This window comes from Dromiciops gliroides, chromosome 4, assembly GCF_019393635.1.
Source record: "Dromiciops gliroides isolate mDroGli1 chromosome 4, mDroGli1.pri, whole genome shotgun sequence".
Taxonomy (NCBI): domain Eukaryota; kingdom Metazoa; phylum Chordata; class Mammalia; order Microbiotheria; family Microbiotheriidae; genus Dromiciops; species Dromiciops gliroides.
The window spans coordinates 202,401,147-202,420,848 of NC_057864.1; the positions used below are offsets into that span (position 1 = coordinate 202,401,147).

Here is a 19,702-nt window from a genome sequence, read left to right on the forward strand (position 1 = left end):
TGATTGCACATATATAACCTATATCAAACTGCTTGCTGTCTTAGAGAGGGAGGAGGTAAGGGAGAGAGAAAATTTGGAACTCAAAAAAAATTTTAATGAATGTTAAAAATTGTCTTTACATGTAATTGAGGAAACAATAAAATACTATTTTAATAAATCCTCCCATGCTTCTCTGAAATTCCTCACAGTCATGGTTTTTTGGGTTTTGGGTTGTTTTTGTTTTGCCAAGCAGTAGTATTCCATTGTATTCACATGCCACAGTTTATTCAATCATTCACCCAAACTTTGTTTCCAGTTTTTTGCTACCACAAAAAGGGCTGCCATGAAAACACTGACTTATATTGGCCTCGTTGGTTCCTTCTTGTTCTTCCCGTCTTCTGTCTAGCAGTAAAGCTGGAGTTGTTTAGGATGCTCAAGAATTGAGCCACAGAGAAGAGACTAGAGACTCCTATACTTCATCAAGAGAAGTTTTTCTACCTAAAGGACTTTGGGACAATTAGAGAGGAAGTTAAGAACTTCCATCCCTACTGGTCTCTAAGATTTGGATAGACAGCCAACAGTTCCCTGGGACTTCAAACCAGAAAGGATCTTAGAGGTCATCTGGTCCAAACCTACCATTTTACAATTGATCCATCAACAATTTAAGTGCCTACTATGTGCCAGGCACCGTGCTAAGTACTAGAAAGCAAAAAGGCAAAACAATACACTGAAGCCCAGAAAGAATAAATGAATTGTCCACAGGAGGTGACAGATTTGGGATTTGAAGGCATCTCCTCTGATTTCAAGGTTGATGCCTGTCACAGGGGAAATAGGTGATGGGGATTCTTAGGTATTCCTCTGTAAAGAATTACACCTCTCCACACAATTCAATTAGAATAAAATAGTCTTTTATTTAGGCTCTTAAGAGAAAGTGAATGAGAGGGAAGTCAAAGACTTCAGCCTCAAGGGGTAAAAATGGCTTAGAGACCGGATTCTCTGAGTCAACTTTCTCCTTGACAGGAAGGGAGGCCAAAGCCTTTATAGAGGATAGATGGTGGGAGGATAGATGGGGTGACCACCTGATTATGGAAAGTTCCCTTTGGGGGTGGGGAAAGCTTAAATGAGGGGTGGGATGGGAAAGGCTTGAATGTGGGGTCGTGGTATCTCTATCCCCTGGTTCAGCTCACAAAGCAGCCATACCCAATGGGCTTATCTCCTGGTGGGGTAGGAGAGGCTTGAATGAAAGATGGTGGTCCTGACTTCTGGAGCCATCTTTGTCCTGGGCTCCGCTTGGTCTGTCCTTCTGTTTAGCTTCTTAAAGAAAAAACCTCTGAGTTAGTTATGCCAGACCCATATCAATTCCCTTTAAATAACACCAACCAGATCAGTAAGATGGCCTAAGCCCTAGCTTCTTAAACTGAGGGTCAAGACTCCATGTGGGGTTGCATAACTGAATGTTGGGGTCATAAAAAATTTGGCAACAGTAAAAGGTTATATTTTATATACCCATATACCTGGGGTTGTGTAAACATTTCTTGGACAAAAAGGGTTCTTGAGTGGAAAAAATTTAAGAAGCCCTGGTCTAAGTGATCCAGCCCTGGGATTCTCTGATTCTGCTGAACAAGAGTAATTTAGATTGGCTTTCAGAGGAATTAACCTGACAAGGCTGCAGTATGTCTGAAGGACATTTCACATAAGAGATGGATCCCATCCAATCCTGGAAAGCCTAGAATCCCTTCTAATCTCATCTTCTCTTGCCGAAGTCTGTTTCCTCTGCCTCTGTCACCTGTGGAGATGAAAATGATTCTTGACCTCCTTTTCTTAAAAGCTATTAGGTTTTCTGTTCTCCAGATGGAAACAATCCTAATTCTACAACTTGAATCCATAGGCTAAAGTTGAACATGGGGATAAGAGTGAGAACTGTTTGGTTGGTGTGGATGGTCGTGGAGAGCTGACACTGTTATTGTAGGGCCCCTGGTAAAACTGGCACACTATAAACACCTGTTGTAACAAGGAAAATGCTGGAAACTTTACTGGGAAAAGAAATCCTCAAAACAGGAAAGGAAGAAATGAAGACCTATCTCTTTAAGATGGCAACAAGAACAATACCACCTCTCCCTGCCCAGACTTCCACATTTCAAAGAAAGCTTGAAGCTTAAGGGATCAGATAAAGAGGGGGCCTCTCTCACTATCTGAATCCACTTCTCCCTCTCCCCTCTTCTTTTCTCCATCTCTCCCAGTCTCTCTCTCTCCTCTCTCTCACTTTCACTGTCTTCCTCTCTCCCCCCCCTTCTCTCCCCCCTTTCTCTTTCCTCTCTCTCTTTCTTCATCCTCTCCCTACTACTCTTAACTCTGCGGGAACAAGTGCTGTTTTATTCCCAGTCATTCCCCAGCTTTACAAAGGAGACCTTTGTACAGCTCTCTTCCAGATGTTGAGTGTTTAGAGAAAATGCAGAGCAGAAGGAACTTGCCTCTCCCATGCTTTATCAGAACAAAGAAGCCGAAGTGAGTGGGCAGGGCTTTGCTAGTGCCACTCTAGGGTGTTGGGGTTCCCTGAAAGTTGCTTTGGAAAGTTTTGGGTGTACACCAGCAGTGTCAAATTCAAATAGAAACTCTACAAGCTGCATATTGAGTCTGAAAATGACATATTAACATTATCTATGTTGTATTGTATTTTTATTTATTTTTGTTAAATATTTCCCAATTACATTTTAATCTGTTTTGGTTCACACTTGGGAATTTTGCAGACTTTGATGACCACCAGTGAATTCAGCACCTCTGATATACACTACTTAGCCTATACTGTCAAAGAGATCAAAGGAAGAGGGAAAAGACCTATATGCTTGAATAATATTTATAGCAACAAAAAACTGGAAACTAAGGGAGTTTTTACTGATAAGTGTGTCCATTAACCAGTGAATGGCTGAACAAATTATGGTGCATGATGTAATGGAATACTATGGAGTTGTAAGAAATGGCAAAAGGGGTGGTTTCCAAGAAACCTGAGAAGATTTTTGAGAACTGATGCTGAATAAATAAGCAGAACTCAGAGAACAATTTCTACAACAACTACATTGTAAAGACAAACAGACTACAGTTGATGAAACATGCCACACATTTTCTAGCAGAAAGATTATGGATACAAGATATGTAATGAAACATACATTTTTGAGCAAGGGCAAAGAAGGAGTATTTACTTGACCATGTATATTCATTAATAGGGTTTTGTTTCTTTGTTTTGTTTAGTGGGGGTGGGGTAGAAGAGAAGAGAGTTTGTTCATTGAAAAAAGGGTTTGTTTTTTTTTCTAAAAGGAAAGTATTAGGTATACTATTTTTTTTTCATCACCATGATACATTCATTTAATTTATAAAGTGTTTAAATCTATAAGTGTTTATTGGGAGTACATCATATATATAGCCCCACACTTGATATACTTGATAATACATATACGTATACATATGTGTATATTATGTATGATGTATATATGTGTCTGTGTGTTTATGTGTGTATGTGTGTGTTTATATCTTTGAATTCAAACCCAGTTCAAATTCTGACACTAGCTGTGTAATATTAGGGAAATCACAACCCCTTCAAGCTTCACTTTCCCCATCTATAAAACTGAGATAATAGTGTTTGCACCAAGCAAGCCTGCTTGTGGCATGGAAAAAAACTTGGAAGTAGGCCTTAAGCTCTGGCTTAAATTCTCTCTCTTTTTTAGAGGCAATTGGGATTAAGTGACTTGCCCAGGGTCACACAGCTAGTAAGTTTCTGAGGTCAAATTTGAACTCAGGTCCTGTGCTCTATGCACTTCACCACCTAATTGCCCCTCTGGTTTAAATTCTTAAGGTTCAAATCCTGCATCTGGCACATGCTGGCTTTGTGATGGTGGGCAACTTGATTAACCTCTCAGTGCCCCTAGGCCAGTGGTCACCAAAGTTAGAACTGTAGCCTTAGCCTAAGGGAGCCATGGTCTGAGCTCTAGGGATGGATGTGGTCAACCAATCAGAAGTTCTGCATCACACACACACACACACACACACACACACACGCACACACACACACCCATAGCCAATTTGGGGGGGTGTCTACAACTCAGCTGGGCCTACCTCTATCCCTCAATACCCTCCCATGCAAGTTTCCACCTACCCTACTTCTGTATTAGGATGCCCTTTGGGGATTTATAATCACCTAGCTGCTATTTGGGTATCCACAACAGCAAATATGCAGGTGCCATTTGGAAAAATTCCTCCTTGCCTGCCTACCCCTCCCAGCATACCCACCCACTGTCCCGCAGGCCCCTTTGTTGCTGCATCAGGTGTCTCTTAGGGACTGGGTTCTGACCCCAGAGAAGTCACTAATTCTTTTAAGTTATAGGTCTAACCATGTTTACCCAGTAAACTCTAAGATCAAATGTCATTTCATCTTTAACTCATCCTTTAAACATTTATTTTTTGGTTGTTGTAGTAGTGGTACAATATACACAGTTATTGGTGTGGTAGTCCATGTTTGTAATTTATATATAAGTAAATATATGCATATTGGGAGTGTGTGTTTTGTTTTATCAATAAAGGTGTGTAATCAAAAAAGTGTGGGTACTACCACCCTTGACAACCCTCTAAGAATGTAAGTAATAGATAAATTGCTGGTTTGTGTTAATGGAAGGATTTTCCATGCAAAAAAAAAAAAGAAATATTAGGACCAGACTCCTGACTCCCTGCCCCCCCCCCACAATAAAGACTATTCAGGGTTGATGATACATGCATGTAGATTAGGCAGGTTTTAGTGGTACCAGAAGGGTCCCTGGTTCCAAACATCCCTTAATAGCAATCGACTAATGCCAATTCCTTCCTTTGTGTTAAAGGCTCCTGGAAAGAACATTTGGAGTAAATCAACCCAGTTTCTAATCCCTGCTCTGTTATTTACTAACCTGTGGGACCTTGGGCAAGTTCCTACCCTCTGTGGGAGCTGGTTTCTTCATCTGAAAAAAATGAAAGGGTTAGACTCCTTGATCTCCAAAACCCATTCCAATTTTTAAATCAATCCTAAAATCCAGGTGAGTGGAGAGAGACATTAGAGAGAGCTAGAATACACAGGAAAAAAGCTTTAGCTCATTGGCCCTATGGGAAGGAAAGTTTCATTCAGCTGTTCTGTGAGCACCCCTCTGGGCATAGGAGAAGAATTCTTCAATACTAAGGATTTAGAGAGAGTGGGCCTCTCCTACTTCATGGCAAACAAGGGCATGGGGCAAGGCTCAGGCCCTGAAGCCACCCAACTGGTCTTTTCTCTTTACCATCAGGGAGCCAGGACCTCTGCCTCCTGTGATTGATTACTCTGTACCCAAAAGGAGTCTGCAGAGGAAGTTCAATAATTAATTTACCCTAATTAAACTTAAGACTTCTGTCTCCAGCAACAGATAAGCAAAGGGAGAGAGCTAACAGAGGAGGGGAGATTTTGACAAACCGGTTATATATTGCATGCCAGGCTGATTTATGGTTGTGATATGAGGTCTGTTCATAGCATGATCGTGGCAATCACATTCAGGCATCTGGAAGATCTAGGAAGGAAGGCGTCTACTGGCATGAGAAGGGAAATCCCAGGCAGTCAAAATTTTTCCACAGAGCCTAGTGGAAGGCTTGTGGGAGTCACAGGCCATCAGAAGAGGAATAGAGGAGCTAGGTTCCTCACTGTTATATCCTCCCTAGGCATGGCAGGGAGGCAGCAGCCAGAATCTCTATGATTTGATTGGCCAACATGAGAAGACTTGTCTGTTGGCTTCCAGAGATGCCAGTTTTGTGGTATTACAAAGAGAATTTTTTAAATAATAAGAATAGTGATGAACTATGTTCCAGTACCACAAAAAATGCCCCAAAGAAATTAAAAACAATATCATTTATATATTTACACAATGCATTAAGGTTTATATGGCCTTCGGAAGGAGGGAAGTCTTCTCATGCTTGGGGTAGACACCAATTTGTTCCAACAGCCATGAGATAGTTAAAGCAGGCTCTGTGGAGCACTTAAAGTTTGGTCAGATATCACAGACACCAAAGTCATCCAAAGCATCCAGGACCATTGTCAGTCATCTTGACTTTTGCCTTGTCACTGGACTTTGATGACTCTGAAAGAGAAAATGAGGTTGATGACTTTACCCAGCTCTGCCTCACTTAAATCCAATTCACTCACAAGTCAAGACATCACCTTGTGATGTCATTAGTCCTCTGAAAACAAAGGATAAACAACAACACTGAAGGTTTATAAAGCCCTTTACAAATAATATCTTGTTTTGTCCTCTCAACAATTCTAGGAGATAGATGCTATTATTATCCTCATTTTATAGTTGAGGAAACTGAGGAAGACAGAGGTTAAGTGACTTGCCCAAGATCACATAGCTAAAAACTATCTGAGACTAGACTTGAACTTAGACCTTCCTGACTTTAGCACAGGCTAATCTACTACATCAGTTATCTGTCTCTTTTTGTTACTATTCAGTTATTTTCAGTCACATCTATGATCCTATTTGGGGTTTTCTTGGCAGAGATACTAGAGTGGTTTACCATTTTCTTCTCCAGCTCATTTTACAGATAGGGAAACTGAGGCAAACAGGATCCTGATTTGCCCAGGATCACACAGCTAGTAAGAGCCTGAGGACAGATTTGAACTCAGAAGGATGAGTTCTTCATTCCAGTCCTATCACTCTACCCACTGCACTATCTTCCCTAGCTGTCTCTAATAAGTGATATTTATATACAATGTCTTAAGACTTTACTGAGATTTTTGGGATACCCTGTGGCATTATTTCATATTTACAGGCATTATTTCATATTATTTCATGATCCTCATAACAAACCTATCCCCAGGTAGGCAAATTGATCTTTGACCACTCCCACCCCCCATCCCAAATAGCCCAGAATGTAATCACAATGTATTAAAGATATATTAAACTAACAGATGGACCGTACACTAAGCAATTAAATTAGCCATGCCCGCTGGGAGTTTTAAACTGCTAAATCCTAGAGAGAGCTGAAGACATTGCCAGAGCCCAGCTGCCTAAATAGTAGAAGGAGTTATTTCTCAATCCCACTCCTACCCCCTACCTCTCCTCCCATTAGCCAAGTAACTTTGAAGTGGATCTACTCAACCAGTAGGAAGGAGAGGTAGGGGTGGGACTAGATCTCAGAAGAAAATTGCTGCTTTCTTCTTTGAATGATTGCTTTTCTGCATCCAGTGGAGAAGCCCTGGCAGCAAAGAAGAGAGCCTGCTACAGAAAGATCATGAGAACCCAGCTGAGCATCTTGACCAGCAGAGACCCTGCACCCAAGGGCAGCTTCATGGGCAACTGTGAGTTGCCTCTGCCATATGTGTATCTGACACATGTGCAATGGTGTGTTGGTAAATATTTAATAACACTGAACAAAAAAAGGGCAGCTATAATACCAGTGCCCTCTTAGTTCAGGTTTAATGTTGGGATGAAAAAAGCAACTCCTGAAGTCATTGGACATTTAACAGAAGAGGTTTACTTTGCCTTAACACTCCAGAAATATGCAATAAGGATACAGTGACATAGCTTCTCTGACCCTTGTCACCATTTGGAAACATACTTGGTCAGTAGGTTATCAGAGTATGGCATTTGAGGGTCTTAGGCACCCACCAGGTCTGAGAAGCACAGACTCCACCTGGACAGGACTTTTTATGTTCCTAGATGACCAGGAAGATTGCATCAGTCAAGCTGAGGTCAATCTGGTCCTGGGCAGCACATCTCCATTATAAACATTTTCTCTATCACTTTCTTAGGTCTAGTCAATCAACAAAACCAGAAATCAAGCCTTAATTTATAGCATTTGCCAATTCTGAGGTATAAATGCTCACACTGAAAATTTAACAATCAGCTTTCCCTATTAAAGCCAGCTCCTGGTTCATCTCAAGGATAATGTGCAAATCTATGGAAGAGTCTTTTTTCATGTTTATTGGGGGGATGTTTTGTAAGCAGGCAAGCAACAAACATGTATTAGGTGCTTACTATGAGCCTGGCACAGTTCTAAGACCTGGGGATATAAATACAATGTTCAAAGAAAGACAACCCCTGCCTTCATGGAACTTGTATTCTAATGGAGGAAGACAACACATAAAAAGGAGCTGGAAATGGGTGGGAAGATACCCCAGCCACACATGGTGATGAAGTCCTGAGAGTCAGACTTTTTTTGGTTTATAGTTACTGTTTCTATTATATCATCTTTTAAATACCTTTTCTAAAAACTAATTTGGTCTACTGGCTGATTGTTAATGGGAACCACCCTGATAGGGACTTGTAGAACTATAGTTTTAGAAGGGGGTAACCACAGGGCATCCCCTTAGAACTTGTGGAGATAGTAGACAGCCTCGAGCCAGTCTGAGGAATAAGTAACATATGGTATAAGTGTAGCTAATTTACCTTTTTGTATGCTCACTCCTGGATGAAAACACTAGACTCATATTTCTCAAAGCATGCAACCAGTACAAACAGTATCCTGTAAGAACAATCACTATCACAATGTTTTAGACTTTCCAATAGACTTCTTTCCTACCAGCTAGACAAGCTCTGCTCAGCCTGAGGTTATGTGTCTCCCTCCAGGTGGTCATCTGGCAAGTTTCCAAAGCCTCCAATATCTGTCAACCCACTGACATTGCCCTTGAGTCAATACAGACTTGCTCAGGTCTCAAGTTCAGGTAACATAGGAGCCAGCCCTAGTCGTGCCCTTGGAATAGACTGATGGCTGGAATCTCAGGTGGGTTTTTTATATTTTTAGCTGTGGGTATTGCTAAGTTGCTTAATACATCATTTGATTGGTGGATTGTTTCAAAATTACTGATGATGTTGTTTATTATATTTTTTCATTGGTGTTCTCTGTTATTTGATGGTGCATATAAGTCTATTAGTTGGTTAAGAATACATAAATTTTGTTTACTACATAATATCACAAGGTGCTCATCTTACTATTGAAAAACAATTTATAGAAAAACAACACACTCAAACCAGTTCAATCTCAAAATGATGACTTAAAATAGAGGGGGCAGCTAGGTGGCACAGTAGATAAAGCACTGATCCTGGATTCAGGAGGACCTGAGTTCAAATCCAGCCTCAGACACTTGACACTTACTAACTGTGTGACCCTGGGTGAGTCACTTAACCCTCATTGCCCTGCAAAAAGAAAAACCACAAAAAATCCCAAAACCAAAACAAAATGGAATCAGTTATGCTAAATTGACAAACGGATTTTCACTATCTTATTAAGGTACTAAAACTTATTCTCACTACAGAGTATCTCAGGGTGATAGATACCCAGTGGTGCTATATCAATTTTACAGATGAATGATCTTTAAAAGAAGTTTTTGAAGTTTTAAAAGCTTTTAAATTACTCCCTCAGGGTCACATAACTAAATGTCACGTAACTAGGGATCTGAGTCAAAATTTGAACCCAACTTTGCCTGACTCAAAATCCATCTTTCTAGTATGACACTGCCTGTTAGATGAAGTCAGATGTGACTTAGATACAGCCTTGTTTCTGAAGAGTTCTGTTGATGCTCTGTCATTCATTCATACATACATAAATGTACGTAATTTATGTGTGCACTTATACATACATATATTGTCTAAAACTTCCCTGAGATTCAGATTTGTATAGTCAAATGAACACTAGCCTAGAAGTCAAGAAACCTAGTTTTGAGTTATACCTTGGCCATTTACTAACTATGTTGTGTTGTACAAGTTACTTCTCTATTCTTGACCTCTGTTTTCCCATCTGGTCAAATGAATAGCTTGAACTAAATAATTTCTAAGAACCCTTTCAGTTTTAGCATTCTGCTGGTTACTACTAAAATACTAGTGGGGCAGCTAGGTGGTACAGTGGATAGAGCACTGGCCCTGGAATCAAGAGGACCTGAGTTGAAATCTATCTGACTTTAGATGCTTACTAGCTGTGTGACCCTGGGCAAGTCACTTAACTCCAATTGCCTTAAACATCTGGGGCCATCTCCAGTCATCCTGATATATATGTCTTGCCACTGGATCCAGATGGCTCTGGAGGAGAGAGTGAGGTTGATGACTTTGTAAAGCCCTCCTTTACTTAAATCCAATTCAGTGCAAGTCATGACATCACCTCCCTATGTCATGGTCCTTTTCAGGAAAGACAACAACTAAAATACCTCATCCTAAGAAGGCCCAATGATCTGCTGGATTTGCTTGCTTCTGATCACACCCTTGAACCCTTTAAGAAATGACTGACTGCCAGGACTCCATAATTACACAGAAAGTTGGAAGGTAGTCAGTACCCATATTGAGGAGCGATCCTTTGTAATCTCTACTAGATACTCAACGAGCTGGTGAAATCTTCACTGCACAGGTGGACAGCTATACAAGGCCGAGCCTGTTTACTGGATTCCTTTCTAGAGAGTTGCTCAAACCACTTGAATGATGTCTTTTAATTTGGTGAAGGAAATTGGGGCAAGCTTTGCTTTGCCGATTTTGCATCTGATTAGATTGAAGCCCAAAGAGGTGACTTGCCCAAGGTGACTCAGCAAGTCAACAACAATGTCAGAAAGAGAACTCTGACTTCTGGACTTGACAAGGCTGGCAGAAACTCCATAGGAAGTAAACAGGTATCCACATGTCCTCGGTACCTAAAATTTTGGGTTACTTTGGTTAATATTTCAGTAGACAAATTGTAAAAAATTAGGTTGATTTTTATCAACGTACTGTACCTCCTCTGGCTCCTGGGCTATTTGTGTTTATTCTGGGCTTTTATTTTCTGGTATTATATGTCCAACAGTTGTACAGAACAGGCGCTATTGTGCAGAACTGAAGAGGGGTAGTTACTCTTTCTGGCATCAATTTTCAAGTGGGTGACACCACTCTTGCCCAGTTCTCAGTGCTTGGCTTGGGAGTGTCTTTCCCAGCTCTGCCTGGAGGGAGGAATGGGAAGGGTTTTCCTTTCAAACCCAGAAATACAATAGGAATAAAAAATGCCTTGGAGCCTCCTTACTTATAAATTAGAGCCTCCCTCCCCACTCCCAGCAATTAAGTGCATTTGCATGCATATACAAATTTTACTCATGATTTTGAGACAATTTATAAATGTGAATCAATAATTCTCTTTTGTTCAGCTCTGAACTCCCAGGCTCTGAGATCCCAGCAATTGTAAAATCTCATTCTCTATCCTCTGTTCTCTACCACCTAAGACCTCCCATTACATTTGAGTAATGAAACAACATTCAGTTAACCACTTTATCTCAGAGAAACCGGTTTCTTTTCAAAACAAAAGCCAGTGGTGGTGCATGTTGGTTACTGTTGGTTTTTTTTTTTTCCTTTTTACATAGGGTCTACAACACACCACACACAGTGCTAAACACTTTACAGATATTTCATTTGATTCCCGCAACAACACTGTGAAGTAGGAGCTGTGTTTATCCCCATCTTATAGTTGAGCCAACTGAGGCAAACAGAAGTGAAGTGCCCTGCCCAGAGTCACAAAACTAGGAAGTATTTGAGCCTGGATTTAAATTCAGGTCAACCTGACTGCAGGCCTGGTGCACTATCCATTGCCCTATCTAGCTCCCTCTAGATGGGGAGAGGGGGGAAAGGGAAAGATATGGGAGGGAGAGAAAAAAAATGCCTGTTAATGGAAAAAAAAATTGAAGACAAAAGCTGACCAAAAAGCAAAATAAACTCTTAAGAAACAAAGCTGAGATATATGGGCTTGTGCCATTTTGCTTCTGTAATTTGTAGCTCCTTAATTGCTTAAAATCTTAATCTCTTGCCTATCAGCTGATAATGGTCTTAACATCTCTACTTTCATTCCTTTTCCAAATGCTTGCTGTGGTAACAGTCAGGCCTTCTTGACTTTCTTCCCATATCTCTTCTGCCTTTTGTGGCAGCTGAACTCCTAGGTAAGGCGACCATAGATGCCTGATCTTCCACTCTTCTTAAGTCTTCAGTCTGGCTTCTGACCTAATCATTCCACCAAAGCTGCTCTCTCCAAAATTACTAACGATCTCTTAATCACCAAATCCAATGACCTTTGCTCAGTCCTCATCCTTCTTGATCTCTCTTCAGCCTTTGACATGGTTAATCATCCTCTTTCCCCTTGATACTATCTTCTCTGGATTTTCTGGACACCACTCTCTCCTGGTTTTCTTTCTGCCTACTGACTCCTCAATCTTTTGTTGAACTTGACCCCTTTTTTTTGTTTCTTTGGTTTTTGGTGAGGCAATGAGGGTTAAGTGACTTTCCCAGGGTCACACAGTAAATGTCAAGTGTCTGAGGTCGGATTTGAACTCAGGTCCTCCTGAATCCAGGGCCGGTACTTTATCCACTGCACCACCTAGCTGCCCCCCACCTCAATCTTTTATGCTGCGTTTAAGTCATACCCACTAACCATGGAAGTCCCACAGGGCTCTGCCCTGGACCATTCTCTCTTCTCTCTTTAATCTACTTCACTTGGTGATGGCATGGATTAAATTATCATCTCTATGCTGATGATTCTCAGATCTATCCGACCCTAACTTCTTTACTAACTCTAGGTGTCTCCTGGTGAGGTGAGTAGTTTTTTCAGTTGCCTCTGCCTATTTATGACCCCAATTAGGGTTTTCTTGGCAAGAATACTGGAGTGGAGGCAGCTAGGTGGCTCAGTGGATAAAGCACTGGCCTTGGATTCAGGAGGACCTGAGTTCAAATCCAGCCTCAGACACTTGACATTTACTAGCTGTGTGACCTTGGGCAAGTCACTTAACCCTCATTGCCCCACAAAAAGTAAAAAAGAATATCACTTACAGGCAGCTAGATGGTGCAGTGGTTAAAGCACCGGCCCTGAATTCAGGAGTATCTGAGTTCAAATCCATCCTCAGACACTTGACACTTACTAGCTGTGTGACCTTGGGCAAGTCACTTAACCCCCATTGCCTAAAAAAAAAAAGAAGAAGAAGAATACTGGAGTGGCTTGCCATTTCTTTCTCCAGATCTTTTTTTTTTTTTTTACAGATGAGGAAACTGAGGCAAACAGGGTCACACAGACACTAAATTATCTGAGGCATATTTGAACTCATAAAGAGGAGTCTTTCTGACTGCAGACTTAGGACTCTATCTACTGTGCCACCTAGCTGCCCCCTTACATCTCTAGCAGCCTATTAAATATCTCGAAATGGATGTTTTGTAGACATGTCTAAAATTGAACTCATTATGTTTTCCCCAAAACTCTTTTCTTCCTATTTCCCTATACTGTGCAAGGCAGCACCAGTCTTCCAGTCCCCATGTCCTTAATACCTACTATCTTTCAACACCCTCCGCGCCACCCCATATTCAGTCTGTTACCAAGCCTTCTTTAGTCCATCATCCATTTAGTGAGGATGTTTTTCCTAAAGCAAAGCCCTTCATAACCTAGCCAGGCTCCCTCCCCAACCTTTCTAGTCTTATTACACCTTATGCCCCACCCCTCCCCTTGGATCTAGTGACACTGGCTTCCTTGCTGTTTCTCAAACAGGGCTCTGCACATTCTCATTGGATATCCCCCATGTCTGGGAGACTCTCCCTCCTCATCTCTGCTTCCTGGCCTCCTTCAAGTGCCAGTTAAAATCCCTCCTTCTCCAGGAAGTCTTCCCCAATCCCTCTTAATTCTGGTGCCTTTCCTTCCATTGCTTATTTCATATTTATCCTGTACATAGCTTGTTTGTACATGGTTGTTTGAGTGTTGTCTCTGCCATTACATTGTGATTTCCTAGCAAGGGCTGTCTTTTGCCTATCTTTTTATCCCCAGCACTTAGTAAAGTGTTTGGTCCCCAGCAATCACTTAGTAAATGATGATTGACTGACTGCTGCTACCTCTCCCTAGGGTCTTGCTTCTCCATTCTTCAAAGAGGCTTCTGCTTCTCACCTCCCACAGGAATGGGAGAAGGCTTTCTTAACAGTGACAAGAACTTGAAGATTCTCTTGAAAATTTAGAAGAGGGACATACATTTCCCACATACCAAATGGCATTGATCTCCATTGTTCTTACATATGTAATCAACAGATACAAATGGATTGGGTCCTATATCTTAGACAGTTTCATTTGAACTAGTTCTGTTTCCTTTACAGAAGTTCCCTAAATCAAGGATTCATAAGGTCTATGAACTTGTTGGGTTTTTTCCCCCCCAAGATTGGGTTCCTCTTCCTACTACTGGTTATTTTATTCAAGAAACAATGGAAGAGTTGTCAAAGATTCTTTTTTTTTTTTTTTGGTGAGGCAATTGGGGTTAAGTGACTTGCCCAGGGTCACACAGCTAGTAAGTGTTAAGTGTCTGAGGCCGGATTTGAACTCAGGTCCTCCTGACTCCAGGGCCAGTACTCTATCCACTGTACTACCTAGCTGCCCCTATGAACTTGGTTTTTAAAAAATATTTTGGTAAATTGGTTTCCTTTATAATCCTACTTATTTTATTTTTTGTATTTAACAACATTCTGAGAAGGGATCTATGTTGTTGTTATTGATCAGTGTTGTCCAACTCTTTGAGACACCATTTGGGATTTTCTTGACAAAGATATTAGAGTGGTTTGCCATTTCTTTCTACAGATGAGGAACTGAAGCAAACAGGTTTGCTTCAGTTAAGTGACTTGCCAAGGATCACACAGCTAGTAAGTGTCTGAGGCTGGATTTGAACTCATATGCTCATTCATTCCTGGACTTTAAGCATCCTAAAAGACTGTTCCTATGCCTGGATTTCTCTAGCCACCATGCTGAAAACATAAGAAATAGAAAAAGACAGGGAGAGATAGAGACAGAGACAGAGACCAGAGTAAGGGATGGCCAGATTTGGATCATGAGTACAAATTATAACCGGATGTCCCCCAGAGTTAGAGAAATAGGCTCCAACTCTAGTAATCTGAATTTTCTTTGTTGGACCCTAGAATTATGTGCTGCTGCAAAGGTAGGCTGACAGATGAGGGAAAGGGAAACAGCATTTATTAAGCTCCTTACAACAACTCTGGGAGGTAGCTGCTGTTATTATCTCCACCTTACAGTTGGGGAAACTGAAGTGGACCAAGGTTAAATAACTTGCAATATCACATAACTAGGAAGAGTCTGAGGTCAGATTTGAATTCAGGTCTTCCTTACTCTAGGCCCCATACTTTATCCACCTTGCCACCTGGCTGATTTTTTCATAACTCCCTAGTTTTCAAGCATTATAACTTACCTGCTGAAATACACTGATCCACGATCCCCATTCCACCTTAGGAGGAAATCAGGTCCCAGTGGTGTGCTAGTAAATGTTAAAACAAGTTTTCTGCAGGGGAAGGGGTGGGGAGTTAAGGTACACTTTTAAGTTTAATCTGCATTATTAACACTTCCCCCATCACTTTCTTAAGTCTAAACAATTAATAAAACAATAAACCAATCCCTGATCTGCAGCATTTGCCCAATTCTAAGATATAAACGATCACTTTGAAAATTTAACAATCAGCTCTGTGAAAGACCTGACTCCAGCACACCCCTGACCAGACAGCAGAAATGTTCCTTTGTCCTTGAACCAAAGGAAGTTGACTCTTTTTTCCCCTTTTAATAATATTCTTTTATCATATCTAGCTCTATGATCCTGAACAAATAACTTGGTTTCTTTGGGCCTCAGTTACCTCATCTGTAAATGAAGGGGTTGTTCAAAGGTCTCTCCACAGCTCTTCTTCTATTGATACCATATGGCAGTGTAGCTGAGCAGACAGACGCCTCTCTCCTCTTTCTGTTATACCCAACAACTTCCTCTGTCACTCTCTGTCTCTCTCTATCTCTATCTCTCTCCCTCTCCCTCTCCCCCCTCTTCCTCTCTCTCTCTCTTCTTCTTCTTCTTCTTCTTCTTCCTCTTCTTCTTCTTCTTCTTCTTCTTCTCTCTCTCTGTCTCTCTCCCCATCCCTCTCTCCCTCCCCTCCATCCCTCTGTCTCTCTGCCTCTCTCTCCCTGTATTTATTTACCTATTTATTTATGGCCAGATATATTTGAACCCAGGCTTAATTAGGGTCTGTTAAGTTTGCTCCTTCCTGCCTGGGAAGCTAGCTGGTGAGTAACCATATCATGCTAGAGGCAGCTGTCTCAGCCCAACTAAGGGAATCTCTTTGGGAGCTACATAAGGGAATGTTTGTTCTGCCTCTTCTCAATAGGTCCTTGTGCAGGAGGCAGAGTGGAGGGAGGGAGGGAGGGAAGAAGAGAGACAGACACTAAATCACTAGACTCCTTGAAAAAAAAATTTCTCTACTGCCCCTGTCCCCTCCCAAATTCCCACTCTCTTTCCCATTATCATAGACTTTAGGTATTTAGTCCCTTGATGAAAATCCTATGATTCTTCTGTGTTCTAGCAGTGTCCTCTCAAATGAATTCTAAACCATCTGAAGCTCATGTATTCATGTTGAATGTACAAAAAATGTTCTCCCACTAAATGTATTTTTGTGTGGTAGTAATAAACACTCCACCAGATTCCCTCCTAGCTCACTTCATGATGCTCTTAACAGACACAGAGGGGTCTATCACTCCAGGGACCTGAAGGTTGTAAGGCTCAGGCATACTACTGATAGAGTCTTTTGTTGTTGTTCATCCTTCCTTTTTTTTTTTTTTTTTTTTGGTGAGGCAATTGGGGTTAAGTGACTTGCCCAGGGTCACACAGCTAGTAAGTGTTAAGTGTCTGAGGCCGGATTTGAACTCAGGAACTCCTGAATCCAGGGCCGGTGCTTTATCCACTGAGCCACCTAGCCACCCCTCATCCTTCCTTTTTTGAAGAAGATCAGTGACATCATGGGATGATATCTTGACTTGTGGGCAAATTGGATTTAAGTGAGTCAGAGTTGTAGAAAGTCATCAGCCTCACTCTCTCTTCCAGAGTCATTGAAGTTCAGTAGTAGGACAAAAGTCAAGAAGATTGGATATGGCTCAGGATGCAGTGGATGACCTTGGAGTCTCTGATGTCTGACCAAGCTCTCTGACCAACCTCATGACTATAGGAACGAATCATTCTCATCCACCCATTTTGTCAGGGGAAGTCTTCACATGGGGTAGACATCCCCTTAACTCACCAATGGGTTTGAGGTCTGTTGGTTACCCTAGACCTGGTTTAGCCCATCTGCTGAGATGGTTTTATCATCTCAACCATGTGGCCATTGTGTATGCCACAGTTCCTTGGAACCACATGTCGGAGTATTTTAGAGGTAACTGCTGCTTCTCAGTCAGGAAGATGTGAGTTCTAATCTAGCTTCAGACACTTCCCAACTATGTGACCTTGAACAAGCATTTAACCTCTGCCTACTTGAATTTTCTCATCTGTAAAATGGGAATAATAAATGCACCTATCTCCTAGGGATTTTGTTAAGATAAAAATGAGATAATATGTATAAGGTGTTTTGCAAACTTTTAAGGGCTATATAAACACTGGCTAATATTATTCTCTTTATAAAGCAGTTCAGAGACCAGTCAAATCCCCCTCCTCTCTACCCCCTCTTCAAATATGACATTCTTCCTGACAGCACTTAGTTTGTATAACTGTGTGGTCAAAAGAGATGGACCAAGAAACCATGCTTAATTCAGTGTCTTAGAGGAAAAAGCCATGGTGTTATCCTCTAAAGGTTTATTGCACAGACACCTTAATAAAGTGCAAAACTAAAATAGGTACCAATGTCTATTTTTTCATGCTCAGCTTCTTCCTGTGCTAAGCCCTTTGATCAGGAGAAAAGATAGTAATTGAGTGTCAGTGGAGCTTAGGAAAAGCTTTGAGGTTGAGGCTGACACTAGATCTGGTGAAAGAAAAGTGGGAATGAGGATGCCATGTAGCCCTGTGGGGAGGAAGTACAAAATTAAGCATAATTCATGGATTGTAAACTACTCTTTCTTCCTCTGGTCACTATCAGAAGGCCCTGGTGGGTTTTTTTTGTTTGTTTTTTGTTTTTGTTGGGCAATGAGGGTCAAGTGACTTGCCCAGGGTCACACAGCTAGTGTGTCAAGTGTCTGAGGCCGGATTTGAACTCAGGTACTCCTGAATCCAGGGCCAGTGCTTTATCCACTGCACCACCTAGCTGCCCCCCACCCCTGTATTTTGAATTGGGAGGGACCATGGGACCATAGATTTAAAGCTAGAAGGCACCATAAAAGGTAATCATTTTACAGCTGAGGAACCTGGGACCTAGAGACATAAAGTGATTTGCCCAAGTTCACACGAACAAGTGACAAAGCTGGGATTTGAATCCAAGTTCCAAATTCAGTACTCTTTCCACAGTAGCCCAGAGGGATCTCAGGGATGATCCACTTTATCATCCTCAATCTACAAATGAAGACTCCAAAGCCCCAAAAAGTCATGACCTGTCCAAGGTCCCATAGGGAATAAGATGCAGGTACAGTATTTGAAAATCAGAGCTTCTTGTTCCAAATCTAAGGCTTTTACTAAAAAGTCTTTGATCTTTAGTTCTTAGTATCTTTGTACTCCTCCCTGTTCTTTCTACTATCACTTTAGAAGATTGGTTTTATATTCAAAAGTTCCACAGAGGGAACAATTTTCATGTAAGTGAGAACTCAAAAGATTGGGTCTAAATCAGTCCCAGGTTAACAGCTGCTTTTTAATTAATTAGTTAGTTTGTTTATTTATTAATTTATGGCAGGGCAATGAGGGTCAAGTGACTTGCCCAGGGTCACAAAGCTAGTGTCAAGTGTCTGAGGCTGGATTTGAACTCAGGTCCTCCTGAATGAATCCAGGGCCAGTGCTTTATCCACTGCCCCACCTAACTGCCCCCAATAGCTGCTTTTTTCAATGTGGTACATTTGGTTCAGGGGCTTTGATGAGGTGGGAAGAGGTTTCCTGGAAAGATCAGTGCACCTTTCACACATATCACTATGCCTAGATTTACACCTCAGAACTGGTCTGTCATTAACTTGCTGCAAAATTTTATATCCTTGGGAAAATAGCAGTACATTTGTCAGTAGCTTAGTAAGAGCTTTGATGTCGCTGCCTTCCTAAAGTGGGCCGATCATACTGAAGAGGATAAGTTGTTTGGATAAGCAGAAGAATCCAAATTCATTGGGATATCCCACAAATTTTAAAGGGTTTCTAGCTGGGAGACAGATAATAGCCTTCATCTCTCTCTCTCTTTCTCTCTTTCTCTCTTTCTCTCTTTCTCTCTTTCTCTCTTTCTCTCTCTCCACCCCACCATGTATGCATATATGTGTGTATATATGTGTGCATGGGTATATATATATATATATCATCTCTCTCAATATATATATATATATGTACACACACATATATACATATGCATAGAATATATATTAGAATATCATGGTTAAATAACAAAATGGAGGTTACATAATTGTTTTTTTTCTCAACCTAATGACTTATTTGTTTAAATACCATTATAGGCTTTTAGTATAGCACTAAAGTATTTGGTTTTTGTTTTACTTAAGGAACCATTAGCTTCAGAAACAAAATTGAAAATGTAGAGCATCACTTTACTGGGCTCATGCTGTCCATTCTTGTTTTTTTTTTTTAATTTAGAATTTTATTTTTCCAAATTACATGTAAAAACAAATTTTGACCTCAGTTTTTAAAAACTTTGTGTTCCAACTTCTCTTCCTCCCTCCCCTCTCCCTCAAGAACGCAAGCAATTCTATATAACTTATAACATAAGTAGCCATGCAAAACATCTCCACATTAGCCAGGTTGTGAAAGAAAACAGACAAAAACAAAACTTCAGAT

General features: G+C 41.0%; 1 long non-coding RNA gene across 1 annotated transcript; it reads right to left on the minus strand.

Annotated features, from left to right (window-relative positions):
- Nucleotides 1-893: 893 nt before the first annotated feature.
- Nucleotides 894-15,773, minus strand: LOC122726605. Its single transcript, XR_006352803.1, has 4 exons — nucleotides 15,615-15,773; nucleotides 15,179-15,268; nucleotides 4,908-4,958; nucleotides 894-1,293 (listed from the first exon to the last, which is right to left on the minus strand). It is a non-coding gene; the product is annotated as an uncharacterized LOC122726605 (long non-coding RNA).
- Nucleotides 15,774-19,702: the final 3,929 nt, after the last annotated feature.